This window comes from Microtus pennsylvanicus, chromosome 9 (assembly GCF_037038515.1).
Source record: "Microtus pennsylvanicus isolate mMicPen1 chromosome 9, mMicPen1.hap1, whole genome shotgun sequence".
NCBI lineage: Eukaryota > Metazoa > Chordata > Mammalia > Rodentia > Cricetidae > Microtus > Microtus pennsylvanicus.
Window position 1 is genome coordinate 92,522,182 of NC_134587.1, and position 15,124 is coordinate 92,537,305.

The window sequence follows — 15,124 nt, forward strand, 5'->3', positions numbered from 1 at the left end:
CTTCTTTTTCTATCACCAACAAACAAACAATAATTTTCTCCTGTTATTATTGGTCATTTGGACCACTACCATCATACTCTAGGAAGTGACCAGAGGCAAACCCCATCAAACTGCATTTAGTCATTTCATTAATGTATCTTTCCTTCCCAGTATATTTGTTCAATAAGCTTTACAAACCTTTGCAAAGCCCTTTTCACCACTCTAATGTCATTGCTCTTAGCAACCCCCCGCCACTGCCATGATGCCTGATCCAGACTCCTGCAGAAGGCTGATAACTAGGGCCTTGATTTCATTGCAGTACTCACGTGCATTAGTTTGGTTCTATGGTGCTGTGATAATCACCGTGACCAAAAGCAGGGCGGGAAGGGAAAGGTTCATTCTGCATAAGATCACCATCTATCACCGAGGAAATTCCAGGCAGACCAGGGGCAGAACATGAAGTCGAGACCCAGATTTTCTCCGTTAATTTATTTACATAGCCTAGACCCATCCACCTAGGCATGTCACTGTCTACAGAAATATGGGCCCTCCTACATCTATTAGAAATTAATAAAGTGCTCCACAGACATTCCCACAGGCCAATATGTCAGCGATAGTTCCTCAATGAGGTTCCTGCTTCCCAGGTGACTCTAGCTGTGTTAAATTGACAAAACCTAACCAGCACATTAAATGTGTATTGATCTTTACTTTTTGATGCTTTTATATGGGCAGTATTTTCTTTTCACCTTTTTCTGTGAATAATGAGCTCTTTCAGTTTCCAAGACCCTGAGTAGATACATTTTTCTTCTCATATTATCAAAATTCTTCACCTTTGTATATTAATACCTGATATTAAGAACTCCATGGAAAGTAATTTTTGTAGGTATAAAGTGTGAGTTCTCCCAAGACAAAAACAAGACAAAGAAGCTGCTTATTCTTCACTGTATAGAAGTTATGAAATGTTTTCTAGGGGAACTTGGACACACAGTGTCAGGGAACTCTGCCATCTAGTGGTGGTACCCATGAATAAGCAGCACATATTTCTGATACTTGGAAAGGATACTAAAGAATGCACTGAGAATGAAACGAGATTGCAATCATATAGGAGTTACAATCCATTTTCTTGTAGTAAAGTGGCTAACCAAATAGCTTACCACAAAGCTTCAGAGGTTAAAACACAAACCAGAGGTTGTAAATATGTTTTGTTATCATGTCAAACACCAGCTGTGCATTATGTTCTTATAAGCCCAGTGTAGTTACTATTAATACATTGTTTATGAGGCATGCATATAATAGCTTTGCTTTATTTGTTGATACATTTTCCAAAGCACTACCTTAGCTCTTTGAATAAGAAGGTCCAGGGAAGGCTTATCTCATGTACTTGATCCCTCTTTTGGAGGTGTTGTTAGGGGGAAGTTTAGGAGGTGTGGCTTTGTTGGAGCATTTATGTCACTGGAGGTGGGAGTTTAAAGACTGATGCCATTTCTAGTTATCTCTCTGCCTGTTGATTGCCGTGGAAGATGTGAGCTCTTGGCTTTCTGTTACTGCTGCCATGCCTGCACCTGCTGCCATACTGTCCCCACTACATGGACTCCAGCCCTCTGAACCTGGCTGCATTTCCCATGCCTGCACCTGCTGCCGTGCTGTCCCCACCACATGGACTCCAGCCCTCTGAACCTGGCTACTGTTCCCATGCCTGCACCTGCTGCCATACTGTCCACACCATAGGACTCCAGACCTCTAGAACTGTGAATACAAATCAACTCTTTCTCCTGTAAGTTGCCTTAGTTAAAGTCCTTTTATCACAGCAACAGAAAAGTTACTAGTACATCTACTGAACGGGTTTTTAATTGTAATCATGTATGTGTGTGCCTGTGTGTACGCGCGTGTGTGTATGTGAGTATGAAAACATGAATGAGGGAACCCTCCTGGGCTAGAAGAGGTCATCAGATACCTCAGAGCTGGAGTTAGGGGTGTTTCACTATGATTGCTCAGAACTGAACATGGGTCCTCTGCAGAAGCAACAACAACCTTTAACTACAGCCCTATAATTTAACCTTACTTTCAATATTAAAGGCAAAATACGTCCTGTCACGCCATACCAGATTGTATTGCACAATTTTTTTCTTGGTCTTATTCCATGTATTTTGATTTTACTTCCTTTAATGTCATAATGGTAAATGGGGTTTATCTCCTACACCTTTCTGAAGGGCACAACTGAATCCCTTAGTTAACTCTCATAAAAATGCATGTCATGGCTAATCAGCAGTAATCAACAGGACGGAAAATGTCACAGTGTGAATTTTTCCACATATTTGCATCTCAGAAACTATGTTCATCTGTATAAATCACTAATAGTTTATTACCCACAAATGTCATCAATTCACATAAGCAGATTATTACACAGTTTGCACTTAGCAATGAAAAGAAATGATAAAAATCAAACGCTGCTAGCGCTTAAAATAAAAATAATGAAGTAAATTGATTAGAAGACTAAATACTATGAGCATAAGACATCCAAACCTACAAGGAATCTGCAGTCTTATTTTTAGTTCTGATTTTCATATATTTCTCTCTTCATCTACATCTTTCATAACTTCATCATGAGAAGACGCCACATCTCTGCCTATTTTGCCTTTGAGGTTGTGATGCAACTTGCTTTGCCCAGTGATAGATGGGCAAAAGTCACTTACTTGTTTCCACTGCAGGCCATGACTATTAAGCTTTTTCATTTATATCTTTGTGTTTCTCAAATTAGTGTGAAATGCTGCCACCTTTTAATAGAGTTCCTCATTTTGTGGAACTATAAAATTATCTTTGTTGCTACTTCATAACTATAATTTTGCTTCTGTTATGAATCATGATGTACATATCCGATATGCAGGATATCTGACATGCGACCCCTGTGAAAGAGTCCTTCTCCCCACTGAAGGGGTCGTGACCCATAGATTGAGAACCATTGTCCTATAGCTATTCCACTGGTCTAAGAAAGACGATCAAGAAAAGTAAGCTTCTGCTTATTCTCTCAAGTTTTGCCTCCATCATTTCTGCTCTGACTTATGTTGACATTTGTCAGTCCCATTTGACTTGCTTTCTGAGACCCAGACATTGAGTATGACTCTGAAATGTTGCTGTTTTCAGCCTGTCATTTTTACACCATTAACCTCGCGTTCACATTCTGTTATTCTTACATATTCTGCTAAAAGCACAATTAGTTCCTAAATGGAAAGTGTGAGGCACAGTATTAGTTAGGGATTAGTATTAGTTAGGAAGTACCAGGCGCAGACTGAGTTTGCATTTCTTTTCAAGCTTCAACTAAGAGCCTTGGAAAAAGGCAAGAGGAAAATCTGGGAGAATCTTTCAGTGGTGCTGAAATGCGGAGTCCAACTTTCTTTTGATACAGTAGCTCTGTAACACTGTATACTTTCCCAAATCTTCCTTTGATTAAAGAACAGTCTTTCAGTTTGTTAGAGAAAAGAGAGAAATAAACATTGCTTTCCTAAACGCCATCTACTGGTTGTTTTTTCTTCAGTAAAACATCTTGGGCCTTGTCCTCTACCAAAATAAAACATATATTTGTCACTGTTGGGTGAAGCACAAGAAATGGCTCCTAAATATCAGGCATCCCACAGTCCGGCTGTCACAGATGGGAGGGTGGGTACAGGGGAAGAGCCCCAGAAATCTCCCTAAGAGCTCAGTCTGGAAGATGAACACTGTAACGCACTCTCCCATTGGCATAACACACTAATTCAATTGCCATGTTACTACTGAGTTGTCCGGATGCTATGGCATCATCTGCACAAAGAACTGTAACGCTGTCTTCATTTAAAAATATTTACTGAGCATATAGTTATTTATTTCTTAACAGGTTAATTGTAATTTATAACTGAATTATTATCTCCTGAAATTTTCAGCAACATTTTTTTAAATTAGAATCTCCAGTTCATTCCAACATAAAACTACTGAAAAACAAGCAACCAAAAGCAAGACTTGTATTTCTGTAACAACTCACTAACGTTAATGCACCTCTAAGATGTCCAGCATACATTATAATATGTCATATGCTATATATTTTTAGTTATAATACTATAAAATGGAGTTCCAAGAGCTATTTAAAATGATTTTATTTTCTAAGGAAATTTATCTTGAGTTCCTGCTAAATAAATTATAATTATAAGAAATGTGACCACAAGCAATCAACATTCAGAGAAAAGCATTTTACTTCTATGAAAGTCAGTTTGTTTCAGCAGAAAAATATAACAAGCCATTTTACTTTTTATTAAGGGTGTATTTTCCTGTCTAAAACACATCTTTGACCTCATTATTTCATAAAACTCAAGAAAACTGCAGGCTTGCAGTAATTCTATCACTATTGAAACACACTATTTTCATCTGCCTAGCTATGTAAGATGGTACTTTTATTGACGGTATTTCTATCATGTGCATCTGACTTTATTTCCAATGACACAAACACCTGTATCTACAGTATATAACTCCAGCTACTTCAGAGACTGGACAGAAGTTCAGAACAGAAGGTGCGGAGTACCTTAAGGTACTCTGCTTTAGGTAGTCAAGAAGGCTATAAAAAAGGAAAAGTTTAAACTATCAGGTAAGCATTCTTTATCCACATCTAAGGTGAGATGGCAAAAATGCGAGAGATGGTCCAGCGTGGAAAGGGACAAATAGGTGGGGCTAAGAAGATGTCAAATTGTAGAGTTCATGACACAGAATATGATTGGTGCTGCATTGTGCTGAGGGTTCTTTGAGCCATTTTAAACACACTGACAATCAGAGTTGGAGGTTGATGAATATCATCCTAATTCTATACAGACAGGGATCAGAATACCAAGACACGAGCTACAGAGACAATGACAAGGTTTTAAACTAACAGCTAAGGGAAAGTGAGGGATAAGGAAGACTCAAGGAAGGTTCTAGATCTCTGTCATCTAATAGGGAGATCATATAAGGGTAACGCTTGATTAAGATAGAGTGTCAGCTTTCTGACACTGTAGTGGGTTCCCGAGTGAATCAACTCATAAACTGGGTTTATTTCACTCACAGTTTTGGTGTTGTCTGTGATTGGTTGGCCCTGTTGCTTTCCCGCTATGGAAAAGCAAAGCAGCCGGGTAGAAGCTCGTGCCAAACAAAACACTATACCCTATGACCATGAGACAAGATCAACAGGAAGAGAAGGCTGGAGTCTCACTGTTCCCTCAAATCAAGACCCTAACAACCTAAAGATGTTATTGTGTCCCTGCTTGTAAGGATTCTACCTCCTATCAACAGTGCCACATTGGTGACAGAGTCTTCCCCATACAGACCTTTGGGGTCACCCAAGCTCCCACCTACATCAGATATATTGAATGCAGAGAGTAGAAGGGATATCAGATGGCAAAATGGAGACTTAAATCCAAAAACATGGAGAACAGTGAGAGATAAACATTTTACATATAATTTTGAACTATTATACTGGCTAAAGAATAAGTAGAGGAAATGATATAATGGATGGAAAGTTGAATGAAAGAAGTGATTAAAGAAATTAAAACATTGAAAAAATAATGACTCAAATATGAATATTTGAGAGGGTACATATTTCCAAGAGACCAAGTAAGGTTATAAATTAAACATTTGCCTTATATTCAGGGATTAAGAGGAAGATAGTTGTTAAACATAGTTGCTTATGTCTAGAATTCCACAAATAGGGAGTCTTGGGCAAGAGAACCTCTACTTCTGGGGTCTATAGTGAGTTTAAATCTAGCCAAATTCTATCATTATAGATTAATTTATATGAGTGGTGTAGGAGGTTCTTCTCTATTCGTGTTGTTTTCATTGGTTGAATAAAGATGCTGCTTGGCCTTTTGATAGGGCAGCCCTTAAGTGGGTAGAGTAGGCAGAATAGAATTCTGGGAGGAAGAAGGCAGGCAGAGATTGCTGCCATGGAGCCAGCCACCAAGTCAGACATGCTGAATCTTTCCCGGTAAGCCATGACCTCATAGTGAACACAGATTATTAGAAATCGGTTAAATCAAGATGTGAGAGTTAGCCAATAACAGGCTAAAAGTAATGGACCAGGCAATGTTTAAATTAATACAAGTTCCATGTGGTTATTTCAGGGGTTAAGCTAGCCGGGCGCTGGGAATGCAGCCTGCTTTCATATTACATATGAGCTGTCATTTTTACTTACAGTATATGAGTAAAAACACACATTCACAAATAGTATCACCTCAGTCAAAATAATATCTCAGGGCTACATTATAATCTAAGAGGAATTCTCACTAAAGATAAGCTAAATGATGGATATCATAGCTGCTTTTTGAAAGGTAATATGAATATATTAATAACTGATAATGCTGACAGAAATTCAACAGTCTTAATCCCAGAAAGAATGCATAAATTTAATTACCACTAATTCATTATATGGCCTCAATTTAGGGAAAAAAATAGGCAGAAGAACAAAAGGGGCTGGGGGAATTCAGTGGGTAAAATACTCACCACACAAGGGTGAAGACTTGAATTCAAATCCCCAGAGCCCAAGGGAAACTGGGTGCAATAGGATGTTCTGTAACTCAGAGCTTCTACTCGGAAGTGGGGGGCAGAGAGTGATGAAACCAGGAACTCCTAAGTCAACTAACCTTCTGTATGCAGCTCTCACCAACAAACGGAGGTTTTGTCTCAAGCCGGACCTCCACATGTGCTTCATGACGTGTGTATACACACACACACACACACACACACACACACACACACACACACACACTTGAATGCACTCGACCATATGCATGCACGCACACAACATGAAAGTAATAGTGAAATGTTCTACTATGGGAACAAAGAAGAGTAATGGAAAGAAGGAAGAGGCAGAAAATGTATGACGAGAAAAGAACACTCAAAATACATTGTGTGTGTATGTGTTAATATATATGATGTATATTTGTATTAAATGTCCTTATGTAACCAAACACCATCCATAGTGGATATATACCCATAGAAATAAACAAACAAATAAACATAAATATATTGTTTTCCAGCTGCACCCACATACACACATTAACATATCCAGTAGTATTCAGTTCTTTCACAGTCTTCTGAGATTATAAAGATATTTTTAAATGTTGCATACAATTGGAGAAAATTCATTTTGACATTTATCTCTATTATACTGATTTAAAAGTTCATAGAGCTGGCCATATGGTGCAGGCTTGTAATCTGAGCTACTTGGTGTTAGGCATAAGATTCTCAGTTTTGAGGTTAGCCTTAGGTTACAGAAAAGTTCAAAGCCAGCCTAGGTGATTAGTGAGACTCTATGACAAAGCAAAAGTCAAAAAGAGCTGGCGTTCATTACAAAGGTAGCATGCTTGTCTATCATGTATGAATCCAATCATTCATGTTGAAACAAAGCAAGTGGAAAAGTGGAAAAGAAAAGAAAGCTTATCTAAAACCAGAACCACAACAATTGTATATTTAGCCAAAGAACTATTGTGGTCTCACTATCTTATAGAGTAAATAACATTCATCTATGAAGGAAAATACTGAAAGAAATTTTATAAATACAACAATTTGGAAAACCGATTGCACATTTTATCTTGCTAAAAGTATTTGACCAAATTTCTAGACTTCTGAACATTAAGAAAAACAAAAATCTGTAATATTGATTGTCTTCTAATTTTTAAGATGTATGAAGCAAAAAACTTGAACAAGATCATAAAGATAACAACAGAAACAGCAAATTTTGAAAGAAGATAGATGGCCACAAAGTTAATTGTGAAAGTTTACGTATTAGACTTTGTTTTCTCAGATAATGAGATTAAGGGAAAGAAGAGAAAATAATAATAATTTATAATAACTTACCATTTAACATACATAATCACTAGATGAGCATTTTTATTTTGGGGTAGAAACTGATACAAACTACTAACAAATTTTGAAAGTTACTTGTGTAATTTAAAATCAATTATGAAATGACAAATTATTTAAAATTTTGAAATTTTATGTTATTCCATTAAATTAATGTAAACATTCCAATAAAGTATATTAATATACAAAGAAGTATTAGAAATAAATGATTTGGAAAAAAGACTGTAAGTAGTTTAAGAAGTATATTATGAAAACAATTACATTTATATATAGGTATGTACACATACACTAAAATTAAAATAATTAGCAATTTCTGAGTGATAAAATTTTGGAGAATAGTCCAACTACTTATAATTTCATTAACCACTTTCCAAATCATTTATTTATTAAAAATATTCATTAATCAATTAATATATACTACTTAGGGAAGAAATTTTGATCAACAAAACTAATTAGAGTATTTTTTTATACTTCTTAATTTTATAGGATGGAAGTATAAAATGAATGAAATACACAAGTGTTTTATACATATATATGTTCAAATAATGGTATGATTAATCAAAGCAATCAATACACATATATAAATGTATATATAAGCTCAAAATATATATCATATATATATAATAAAATTATTTGTGGTGGAGAAAAATAGCCATAGCAGTGTTTAAAATATGAATGCAAATAGAGAAAAAAAGTTACAAAAAGCTACACTCTAATTATATAATTTTTTTACTGCTTGGTGAAATATTTGAAAATTACAAAAAATTAGAAGGAATAATTTTAATTATTGTTTTGGCTCACTAATATCAAATCTTCTTATTCCTGGTATTTATAATTCAAAATAACTACTATCCTCATGGTGACAGTTTATTAAACAATATTTTATAATTCTCTAAATCAGCTTATCACCATATGTGTTTCTCATTTGTTTGACACCTCAATTAACTTAGAAATGTTCTACAAATGCAGGTATCCGGATCACATGTTTAATTCTACTGAATCAGAATTGTTGTTGGGGCAAGGCAACGTATCCTCACATGATTTATCTGATTAGCAAAGCAAGAGAACAGGCCAATAGTAGAGACAATTTATCAGGAAAAGTACATCTAGTATGTTGTGAGAACAAGAATTCATTTTCTAAACTCCTGTCACTCTTGAGTTTATGCTCAACACAACATTTTATGTAAAGATTCTCTGTGTATGTCAATTCATGACGTTCGTAAAAGCTTAGAGGATAAAAATAGGTCACAATAAGTACAGTATTAGTCTACTTTGAGATCCTGGATTAGGGGGTGAGCAGAAAAGGTTAAGATTCTTAAATGTTTTTAGCTTGAACTCACAAGCTCATACCTGTGTAAGTTTCAGTTTGTCAACACAGCCAGGAGTTTGTGTGTAAGGTCTAATAATAGGTATAACCCAGAAAAGGAAGACAGTGATTCAAACAGGCAGAAATGTGGATGAGATATTTTCACCGTGCACCTAAATATAATTATTCTTATGTAAGTGTATAAATGTGTGTTTGTGTGTGTGGAGTTGCATGTATGAATGTGCAGCTATGCGCATGTATGTGGGTACCAGAAGACAATCTTGGTGGTCATCCTCAGGACTGCTGCTCATCTCTTTTGAGATAAAGTCTCTCATTGGCCCAGAGCTCCCACATTAAATTAAAGTGCATGGTCAGTGAGCCACAGAGATCCTCCTGTGTCTACCTTAACAGTACTTGAGGCTAGCTTTAAAAAAAAATATGGGGAGCTTGTTAGAAATTCTGACTTAGCAGATATGTGACCTGCTGATTTATTGTTTATCAAGAACTCAGGAAAGCTTATGCTGCTGGTCTTAGTAAATGGGTGATAGATGCCATTTAGTACCAAAGCAGATGACAAGCCTAGACTTTAAATTTTTAACTGACGGTAGCCATAATCTATGCTTTAGATGTAACTTCACAAAGCATCTTAATTCTAATATTCTTAATGACTAATGTAAGTGTGTTAACTATGTAAATTTATGCACCGAAAGGTGCATTGGGTTGAAGGACTATATTTTAGTCACAAAAGACTTACATGCGAAACTTTGATCACATTAATTTATAAGCAAATCAACAAGTTAGAATAATTGTGGAAAGGAAGCTTTTAACTAGTATTTTAAGTAAACAGTTTTATGTGATGAAATCAAATATGTATACAGTTTGTTAGATACAACCATTATTTTAGGAATATATAAGTGATTTAAATCTTAACTATTCAAATTGGGTCAGCCCTCGAAGAATTACAATGCGAAACTAATATTGGAAGTACACATTGCAACTCTTGAGAGTTAATAAAGAACGCCAGAAACCCAGAGCCTGAGGGGCTCAAGACCAAGTTTTCATTGCTAAATTTGAGAGTCAGTCTGAATGTATTTGGTCCTCACCCATGTTCTAGGAGTCCTTGCATTAAATTCTGAAATGATTCCTTCAAATCCGTTATCATAGTTCCATCTAAGAAAAATACAAGCTAGAAGGGTGAGGTGGCTTGTGTCTGTAAACCCAACACTCTAGAGGCTCAAGCAGGAGGATTGCTATGAGTTGCAGGCCAGCCTGGGCTCCAGAGTGAGTTGCAGGCCATTTTTACTGATGATGTGAGAGTCTATCTCTAAACAAAACAAACAAAACACTATGTAATTACATTTTTATTGGGATTTACTCAAATATATATTGAAAAACAAGGAATTAAATGCAAGCTATTACTAAGCAACTACTCAATTTTCAAGACTCTACGTGCAGATATTTTATAAGAAAATGAAAGCTACTTTGTATCACATCTAACATGAGTGTTCTGTATAATAAGAATTACTTCCTGCTTTCCAATTGCAAAGTGACTTTTCTGACATGTAGCTTATTAGATATGAAATTTCCTGGAAAATTAACAATGTTAATAATTTAAGGTGCCAAGAATTTGAAATAGGTAAACAGTAAACCTGTGTTCAAGGAAAGCTACTTAAGGAACTCCGCTTTGAACTCCCCATCTCCCAGCTTCTGAATCTATCAAGCAAGCACTAGATGTTCTAACATCCTCATGGACGTCTCTTCTGCCAGGATTATCTGAACATGAAATTTATCTGATAACCCTGACAAAGCAAATGATACCAATGAACTATCTCCTATAGTTGAAGATTTATATGACTGCCAGTCTCTGTGTTGGTGGGTTTTATAAATTGGAATGCAGAACTCCAGGAACACAGCATACTCTAAGTATCTGTGAGGTTATGAAAGCAACATCTATCATTGCAAACAGAAGCACTATTTCACAGAGCTGCTGGTAGGACTGCGTGGAAAGGACCAGCTGTGACTCCGAATTCAGAATGTCCCTTCGCCCTTCTTTTTGGCAAAATCCAGCAAATTTTTAAATGGCTGAATTTCCCTTCGATGTTTCTAAAAATAACCATGGGATTTTCTTTCTCCATTTATGTTTCCAACCAGCTTCAGCCAGCACATGTCTTCAACCAGCTGCTTGAGAGTACGTTCCTCTACCTGGATTGAAGCTTTGGGTAAATAAGAGCTTTTCAAATCCTGGCCTCTAGGAGGTTTTGTGTGTCTCAGTCTTGGCATCCGGGGTAGTGACAGTAGGCAGTGGGAAGCAGTATGATAGAGTCCTGGGCAGGCCTGGCACACGGAAGTCACTTCCATCACAAGGGTTAACAATTTTCAGCTCCTGATCTGTGACCTTTGACCCTGAAGATGAGAGCTCTCTGAAACTTTTCTAGTGATCAACACCTGCAGGTTCTATTCCTCCAGCGCTGGCTGCTCTAGAACTTTCAGCTGAGCTGTAGATAATCAGTGGCTGCTGCCAGAACTAAAGATATCTGCCTCTGTCCCCAAACACTTGGAAGTCGGAGCAGCCAGGGGTTGTTCAGGAACTAGAGCATCAAGTGCAGTTAGGATCTGTGAGACATGGGCTGCCCCTTCCCATCAGCAGCAGGGTCCACAGAGTGGATAGTTTGTGCCATCCCTATGGGCTTCACCCTGCCTTTTCTTTAGCAGCCAAGCAGTGACTGCTGGCATGCTGTGCTAAGAAGCTGTCCCTGGGGCTAGAGGGTTCAGTGTTATGGAGCCCTTGCTTGGTATCAGACACGCAGCACTACAATCACTTTAATAGACTTAACAGACACTAAATGATGCTTTACAGCTTCACAGCCCACAAGGAGTGCTGGGTCCTTCTTGGAACTCTTAAATAATGCCAGATGGGAAATCAGTTTCCCTCTAGGTTTTGTTTCTATAGCAGAATCTCTAGGGGAATTTCGAAAATTCTCCTTAGGCATTGGTATGTAATTGCTTTCTCTCAGATCTCCACAGTCTCATTAACAGTGGAGGAATAATGGCTATGATATTACCAAAGGGCAACAACATATAGTAGTAGGTACTGGAAGTGTCACTTGCAGTTTAATATGCTTCTAAAACAAATGAACGAGCATGATTAATAAATTCATAAGAAACTCTTTTTTATCTCCTAATAAGGTTTATTTTAAAATAAAATATTCTAGTCAGGCGGTGATAGCACATGCCTTTAATCCAGGCACTCAGGAGGCAGAGAAAGGTGGATCTCTGTGAATCTGAGGCCAGCCTGGTCTACTGAGCAAGTTCTAGAACAGGCTCCAAAGCTACAAAAACAAACAAACAAAAAATTCTGCATAGGCCATTCATCTATGAAGATACTGAAAGTCAAATAACTAACATTTCTTTCTTCCATGCATAGACACAGCATCAGCATGAATGACCAACTAAACTGGCTATCCAAATAATAATAACTATTGATATTCTTTCTGTATAGGTCAGATTTTAACTAAATCAGGAATATGGGAAGAAAATGCTAATCCTCCAAATTAATGGAGCTTTCATTTTAGTCTTCATTACAATGCTTCAGAAAATTAAGTTAAGTTAGAGAATTTATACATCTTATTAGCAATGACACAGTAACCATTCATGTTGACCTTGTATGCCTCAGCAAGTTAAAAGAAACAAAACATACAGGCAAACAAACACAAGACATGTTATATTCTTCTAGAGAGGCTCAAAGAAGACTCTTGCCTCATCTCTGCTTGGACTACGGGTTTCAAAGTCACAGAAAACAATAACAAAATAGTCTATCTCTAGTCATCTTAGAGAAGATCAACCTGAAAAAATGAATTTTAAGCTAATTCATTTATAGCTTTCTATGCATAATATTATTATATATTGTGACCAAAGTGTGACTTTAGAATTCCAATATATCAATTTTAAATTATAAAATTAAAAAGAATGAGAATTTTTAAAGTCAATTATATATAATATTTCCCCCAGATGTCTATGATTCTTTAAAAATTTCTTTTAAAATCAACATAAGAGGATGTTGGATCAATACAAATTAAAATCCAACTAGTCTTGATATGTGTGTGTTTGTGTGTGCTTATGTATGTGTGTTTATAGAGCACACTCAGAAACATGGTTTTCCTTTTATGGGTTTCTTTTGAAATAGATCATTAGTTGATTTCAATTTAGAAAACTTCCCAAGCACTCTTAATTTAATGTCCCCAAACTACCATGCGTTGGATATAATCTACATGGGAAGTAGAAAAAGACAAGATCTCCTGAGTAAATTGGGAGCGTGGGGATCATGGCAGAAAGTAGAAGGGGAGGAGGAGGGAAAAGAGGGAGCAGAGAAAAATATATAGGTCAATCAAAACAACAAAAAACTACCACGTGCTACATTAATCCATAGATAATCCATTAAATCAAGATTTTCACATTTTCTGAAATTGACAACTTTTCAGAGTCACTTAAGTTAATCAAACGATCCCAGATTTCTGCCTTCCAATATAGAACTGTAATCAGGGTCTGGCACATTCAGGCAGCTGCAGCAGCCCCTTGGAGAACAGAGGAATACTCTTTCCATACATGTTACAATCTCTAGTATGACAGTGTTAGGTTCTCCCCATGTGGAATGATAAGATAATTCATGAGTCAACTAATATGTATAATATTTCTATCTATATTGAGTTCAAGCTTTTAAATCCTCATAAATTTTCTTGCATGTAGCTAGCTTTTGATTACTGAAACCCAGAAATGATATTATAATGCTAATCCTGGCAATTACAATTTAACATTATTGATTTTTAAATTGAGTATTTCATGTCTCTTAAGCAATAAATGTGTGTTTGTGTTCTTAGTTTTTTTTGGAGGTGAGTTATTTTGAATAAACTAGAAATATATCTTCAAATCTTTCTTAAAAACATTTATGTGAAATAAATGTGACTTGTGTTTGATATATGTGCCAACTTTTCAGTGTATTTCATTCTAATTGATTTTAAACAGCATCATTTTTGCTACTATGAATATCTGGATGCAAAAAAAATGTATATATGGGGAACAAAAGAAGAAAGCATTTTTATGATTCCCTCAATATGCAATAATCTTTCCTTGGGTTTAGTATTGCCCATTTATTATAGCCGAGTTCTTCTCCAAAGTTTTCTTGGTACAAACATTTCAAAGAGAGAAGGTAATCTATACAAGTGTGTCTGGCGCCTTGACGGAGTAACATTCTAGGCTCGAGACATCGGTATGCTTAAACTTAGAAATAAAATCTAGAAACAAACACAGCTTCCATGCAGGAAAAGTTCACATACATGTCTGTTGAGTTCTTACTGTGCCTTCTAATACTCGGGTGTATGGCTCTAAAACTCTGGGGATTAGACGGTTAAGCACCACAGTTTGCACAGAGCCCTAGTCTGCGACCTCAGAGTGCTGGTTTCTGAGCAGAAGCCAACTCCTTCAAACATCACCCTCTTCCACCGGACGCTGACCGGAGTCGCATACTTTGTCTCCCCACCGGGACCCTTACCTGGAGGAGGCAGCAGCTGCAGGTGTGGGCAACTGGACAACGGCAGGTGCTGAAGCGGGAACGGCCAGAGGGAACGCCCCTGCCCGCGCACCCGCCACGCCCTCCTCGCCACCCACTCAGCTCTCAGGGGCGGGGCGGCCCTGAGCATCCCGGAGCCTGTGGCGGAGTCCGCCCACCCTCCACAGTGCAGGGTGGGGCCGACAGCACTCTGGCTCCCGCCCCCGAATAGCACGTGATAGGCACGCTCGCGTCTGATTGGAGCTCCCGGGGCAGCGAGGCGGAAATCTCTGCTGACCTCTGGAAACCAGGCTGAGAGCGAGTTGGTTACCTAGCAACGGGGCTGCTGTTCAGAAGATGCAATTCCTAAGCACTGGGGCAAAGCTTCAAGCAAAGCCTGTGCAATGAGGTTTTAAAAGGTAGGGCAGACAGACTGTAACCCA

At 37.4% G+C, this 15,124-nt stretch overlaps 1 protein-coding gene across 3 annotated transcripts in view; it reads right to left on the reverse strand.

Annotated features, from left to right (window-relative positions):
• Wdr17 (WD repeat domain 17) overlaps positions 1-14,893 on the reverse strand; it is an 82,002-nt gene extending 67,109 nt beyond the window's left edge. Inside the window, exon 1 of one of the 3 annotated variants that reach the window (XM_075986783.1) lies at positions 14,685-14,893. The gene's annotated coding sequence lies outside the window, so the exon portion shown is untranslated. The remainder of the gene's footprint in view (positions 1-14,684) is intronic. The other 2 variants (XM_075986782.1, XM_075986781.1) reach the window with 2 other exon arrangements.
• Positions 14,894-15,124: the final 231 nt, after the last annotated feature.